At 39.3% G+C, this 6577-nt stretch overlaps 1 protein-coding gene across 1 annotated transcript in view; it reads left to right on the top strand.

Annotated features, from left to right (window-relative positions):
* grm8a (glutamate receptor, metabotropic 8a) overlaps positions 1–6577 on the top strand; it is a 62397-nt gene that overhangs the window by 1893 nt on the left and 53927 nt on the right. The window lies entirely within an intron of this gene.

Below are 6577 nucleotides of genomic sequence, written 5' to 3'. Positions count from 1 at the left end.
GTGTGTGTGTGTGTGTATAAAAAGTATATGTGTGTATCTCTGCTGTAATAGGCACTTCTTCTTGTCACTTTAAGGGTGCGTGTTGGTGATATGTGTGGTTTGACCTGCATTTTGCTGTCATATCAAGATGCCTGCAGCTTGTTATTTTACACTGGGCCAAACACCGCTACTGATGTGTAAACTGTGTGTCTTGTGCTGTGTGTGCATGATCTAGATTGGGCTGTGTGTGCACTTTCACAGTACCCGAAGTTGCCACTGGCTACACAAAAAATGTCACACATAAATCCGATTAAGTGATGCCAATGGACATTACCTGTATATATGTCCGTGATCACCTTGTAGGTTCTATATGACCCCATGCTGCTGTGATTGAGTCTGTATGTTTATGTGTGTGCGCCACAGTGAGTGTTCCCTGGCTGATGCCTGCCATTAGTTCACATAATTAGGTTTGTAAGGGCTGTGACTCCCATTGACCGTCTATTACTAGCCGTGGCATCTGTGTATGTGGGCGTGTATGTGTCGAGGGGCCCTGTAGTTGTGCGACAGAGTCCATTAATTCCAAGTGCTGGGGTTCACGACCTCCAAATCATCAACATAGAAGCCAATCAGCAGCCTGCTGCTCAAGGTCACTGTGGTGACACAGCTGATGGGAGGATGTGGAAATGAGTGTGATTGTTGCATGTGATTGGGCTAAGAGGGAGAGACAAACAGAAAGAGAGATGGTGTCAACAAGTGCATATAAGAAAATTAACAGGAAAAGGGATTGAAATAATCTTTGGATGCACAAATTACAAGCATAGAGACAAAGACATGATAATAAAATCTGAGAATAACGGAGGCAAAACTACAAATGAGAGAGGACAAACCAATAAGATGCATTAAGATTATAACAAATATAAACAACATCAGTCTACAGTTGATATCAGAGCTGTGAAAACACCTTTTGCCCCACTTCCAAAACCAGAAATATTCAGATCCTTTATTGTTGTAACAGTAATATAATACTCTATTACAAGTCAAATGAGCCAAATGTATGTAAAGAGAAGTAATAGTAATTCAGGAAAATGGCCCCATGTGTTTTATACTACTATATACTATAAGGCATAAATCATAATATATCATTACTGCTGCACTAACTCTCCTAAACTGGAGTCCTAAGTGAAGTCAACCCACATAATGGATGTAATTCTTTCAACATAATAGTAAGGTTAATGTGTAACTAGTCTGTCTACGATTTTTTAATATACTGTAGGGTAGTTTAATAATCCTGTTATCTAAGATGATCATATATTTTTTGTATTTCTATACATTTTTAATCTGTAAAGTAACTTGCAAGTAAAGCTGTCAAATGTTATTTAGTAAAAAGTACTGTAGCTGACATGGAAATAATAATAAAGTAGGAGTACCTCAAATTGGTACTTGAGTATAGTACTTGAGTGTGTAATGTTCTCTCTTCTGCTCTCAATAAAATGTGAACATCTGCTATATTATTGTAAATGTAGGAGAAATCTTTGATATTTTAGAAAAAAATACCTTTCATCAGAACACCATATGAGCTTTTTGCATTTAACAGTGTGAAGGTATATTTTTGATATTTTTAACGTACTATCAGTAGTGCCATTGTCAGCATTGTAAAAATGTGTAGTTTGAATTAGTTTAAGGTTAACGTCACACGTTTTGAATCCCGTCTTGCAATTCCGAGCAATTGTTTTGTCTGACGATGAATGAGTGCATCATTGTTTCATCAGTCGGCCTTCACCTGAGGCTTTCTTTCACTACGTGACTCATGCAACTTCTTTGCTTCTGTCTTCCAGTCCCACCTGTAAGATATTTTTTTAACTCGATTCTTGCGTGAGTGCAGAACAAGGTACATGAAGCTAATGCTTATTTTATGGAAACATGCCCAATATTCTTTGGAAAGCAAAAACACACCGTACACTATTGTAGTTGTTATGATCTCTGTCAGTGGGGTATTTGTGATTTTTTCTAATAGTTATGTTATTACCGCTACAGCCGGCAGAGCCAGACATCTGTTCTCCAGTCCAGTAAATTCATTTTAATAGTTATTTAGAGTACATCACCTCAACTTTCATCTTTCATCATTTCATCTTTCATAAACAGAACAGTAAGCACAAAAGAAAAGGGAAATCCAAGGCACTCACACTTCTGAGCATAGTAAAAAGATTTTTTTCCCCTTCAAGCGTGGCTGATATGCTCGTAAGCACATCAGCCAGGACAACTCGGATACTGAAATAAAATCTGTTCAGTTGAAAGCGTGCAGTCAGGTAAAAACTGATGCCCGAGGGGGAAGCTGACAGAGGCAGACACCAGATCATAGATAAGCCTACATGCACACCTACATGCTCACACACACCGACGTGCCTTGTGACTGCAGATAAAATCATGGATGAGTGCTCAAGCTCTGTGTTAATTAATGTGGCACTTTGACACCTGATCCTCAAGTCCCAGTGGCCTTGTTTCTGTAAAGATGCAGGTGTGTATACGTCTTGCAAGCTTTATCGCACACATCCACACGCCTTTTTTTATAATGGATCCGCTAACCTGAGCTATTATACAGAACTCAAAGTGAAATATGGTTTGCTTTCACGGTTGTTGGAATTTGGCTTCGCTGTGATCACCCATGGAAAACAGATCAGAGCAGGATCTGTGCCTAATTGGAATAAAATGGCAGTAAAATGATGAAGGCTGAAATATAAATACATCAAATACATGACAGATCTCAGATGTGATTGGTTATCGTGCTGCAATTTTCCACCCCTTCCAGGTCATAGTCAGAAGATTTTGCCCATAAATCCCATCATGCTCTGCAAGATGGATTCACTGCCCCTCATAGAAAATGAACGGTTGGCACCTCTAACTTGCCGCACTGTGACTCTGGCTGATCTCTCAAATCATCACGTCCTTGTTCTGGTATTTCTCTGGAGACAAACACACTGGGACAGGTGTCTCACACACACACACACACATATACATACACGAACAAAAGGCAGAACAGACACAAAGGCCTATTCACAAACACACATATTCTGTCCACACACTTCCACCTTGGCCCATCATTGAATCTATTCCACTAGTGAATAGCATTGGTTGTGACAGGAGCTATAAGCCTCAGGTACACACACAGGAATTAAAGTGCAGTGTGAACAGGAAACAAGGTGGTTACAATGTTGGTTACGTTTGTTACGATGTTTTTTTTTCTTTGTCTTTTCTCCCTTGCGGGTTGCGGCTCGTGTTGCTCTCTGAGGAATTACACCAATATTTTATCTTTCTTTTTCTCGGCTTTTGTGATCTTTCATTACTTTGACTGTCAATCTTTATTCATTTCTCTCTCTCTGACTTTCTCGCGCCTTGTCTCCGCTTATTCTAGTTATCTCTTCCTGTCAAATTCAAATTTAAAGGGCTTTATTGGCATGAAGATATTGTGAAACTGTATTGAAAAAGCGCCTTATAAATATGGCTGAACAGAATATTTACGCAGCAGAAATTAGGGTAGTGAATTGTCGGTTTATAATGCTACAGGAAACCTCTGCAAGATTACTATTCACACAAATGGCTCTGTAGTCATTAGGATCTTTGTCTCACTTATATTCTCACTGATTTGCACTTAGTCAAATCCTCGTTTGTCCACGTGGTCACAAAAATGCTCAGCCATATCATTTTGTTATATTTCACTGTGTGCAAATAAAATCTATAACTGAGGCAGACTTTTACATCAGTGCTTACATTTAGATAGTTATGTTGGGATAGCTATCTGAGAAGAGCTATTTGCAAAGCTATTTGTATTATGTATATTTTATGCAGCTGTGTAGTTTGCACTTGCATTGCTTATTATGGCTGTATCTAGTGTTGCATGCTAGGTTTAATGGGTCCAATAACACTCAGTCAGAGGTCTTTGAACCTTACTAAATATGGGGAAACACACGGTGCATATACAGGCAGTGAAGTGCAACCAAAGCAATACAGAATCACTTTGATTTGAACGCATAACTACAATCATTAAATTATGGTAATTTTTTGTTTAAATCACATCTTTCAGAAATGAGGAACATTTTGCCAATTGCGAAGGAAAAAAACGTCTCTCATCCAGGTGAGAATGAGACTGTAAAGGTTGTGTGTAATGCAAACTCTGAGAGAAAATCCTCTCATAAAAGTTTAAGCTCTCTGGTCTACTTTCCCTGTTTAGCAAGATTACCATGATTCTGTAGTTCCCCTTTGCAGCTGCCTAATGAAGGTTGTGCTGTAACTTCTTTCCGACTTAATGGGCAAACACGAAAGATGATCAAATGCTTACACACGCACCACACATATGCGCATGAAGCTTTAAATTTCCCCAGTTTAACATAAAGTATTACTACTTTACAGAGTTATTAATGGGAAAATTATCTTCTAAAGGCTACTAGGCGATAGTTTGATGCCCCTGCTTTCTGAACACGAGGATGCTTTTCTTAAAATATGCTTTTGAAGATGCAAAGTCTTCATCCAACACTAGTGATGTGTGCATGGATCGGTCTATGTGAGATCCGCACTACAGTTCCAGGAGTTAATTAGATCTTGACTTTGCCCGGCATGCACACATTTACCCTCGCGCACAAACACATGTTCACTCGCTGCAAATAGACCATATCCTAACGAGGTCGATGGGGAAGGAGAGTTATTAGGCTCACAGGCTGGATAAACTGTTCCCTCCCCTGTGAAACGGCCTCAGGGCCGAACAGACTGAAAGATGGAGACAAACACAGATGGAGAGCTTGATGGACAATTAGAGACAGACAGGAGCAGGCAGACAGATTGCAGACTGTGGGACAGAGATGGCGACAGACAGACAGGAATTTATGACTCTTTGTGGCATTAGTTTTCAGTATAGGTGAGATGAAATGTTTTTGGCTGCAGTGAAATAATCCTTTTTCATCTTCTTCTAGAGGATCTAAAATCTGTGTGCATATGTCCATATGAGCAACTGATTGATAAGATGCACTCATACTATACAGAGCATGCATGTAATGTGTGCCGGTATTCTCATTCAGCTAAACTTAATCTGTGTGGATGAGCATGCGAGACAGCTTGATGCCATCATAGGTAGTACTGTGTGGTTGAAAGCATCAGTGTTGAGCTGCCCATCTATCACTGTTAAGTCACACACACACACACACACACACAACCACAAGCCACCACAACACACACACACACACTCCAACACACACAGACAGAGTAATCCATCTTGAGCTGGTGCAGTAAAACAATAGAGGTGGTACATGTATTTGTGATTATGTACTATATTATGAACAGAGCTAAATCAGCACACAATTAATTCAAAGCAGTATCGACTGACTTTTGGACAAAAGACAACATTGACTTAAAGGTGTAATGGCCAGTGTGTTTAGCAGTTGCTTCTGTATAAATCCAAAAGCAATATTAGCATTTATTTCATCTGATATTCACTCTCCTGTTTTGGTCTCCACCTTCTCCACTATGTTCACCAGTGGCTTGCTATGTGTCTGATGTTTGGTGCTTGGTAGGTAGTGTACAGCGTGATCATTATAGCTTTTCAGCTGAAAAGAGTGGCCTAGTGTTGATGAGAGCATTGACACTGAGCCAAAACAGTAAAGTTATGGGCTCTAAAATCAAAACACTAAGTTGAATAACACTACAACGCTCTGTATAGCTAAGGTTAACTGCAGAGTTGGTGATAATACTTACTAATTGTCACTACGAGTCACCCCTTTCCCATTACACATGGTTATTTGACCCTTTAGCAATCTAAAATGTCCATTAGTGTGGCTTTAAATCTAATAACCTTGGTCATAAAATCACTTAATTAGTTTGTAAATTGTGAACTGTTTATAAAAATGAAGCACTATTTATACATAAGCATCAACAGTTTAATTATAGGGCAGCTGTAAAATTACTCTTTTTCAGCCTAGATCTTATTTCTAGGTTTGGCCATCATTCCTATCAATTTGATTTTAACCAACGTCTTTGTCACAAAAGAGTAGTTTAGATGATATGGCTAAACAGGGTGCTGGTTTTTTTACTGGTCCAATTGTGACTGCACATGCTCCTTGCCCTGTTTGACTCTTTATAAGAACTGTTGCCACTTCCAGAATTGATAGAGTGAAAAGTTAACACAACTGATAAGAAAGATGTCCAGAACTGTGAAAATAGGACCTATAGGCTGTAAACATTGATTGAGTGCAAATACACACACACATCTGTATGCAGTGGCAGGGTGTTGCAGGTTAGAGAGAACAAGTGCTGCTCTTCGGTTCATCTTCTCTTCAACATTACCTGTTTTCTCAGCTGCATACCTCTACCTTCTCCTCCTCTCTTACTCTTTTCTCACTCTTATGTTGTTTCATTTGTTTCTCTTATTTCCATTCCATGCACTTGCCTTCTATTTAACATCTCTCTTTCGTGCTTTTGTTTAGGTTTCCTTTTTCCATCCTTCTGTCTTGTTTGATCCAATTTTCTCCCTTTCCTCTCTCACTGCCGTTATCGTGCTTTCCCTGCCTTTTCTTTTTGTTCCATCTCTCTCCACTTTCTCTCTGTGTGTGTGTGT

This window comes from Morone saxatilis, unplaced genomic scaffold (genome assembly GCF_004916995.1).
Source record: "Morone saxatilis isolate NCDOM2014 unplaced genomic scaffold, NCSU_SB_2.0 Contig10, whole genome shotgun sequence".
NCBI lineage: Eukaryota > Metazoa > Chordata > Actinopteri > Moronidae > Morone > Morone saxatilis.
Note: the sequence above shows the minus strand (reverse complement) of the source record. Positions and strands in the feature narration are given on the sequence as shown.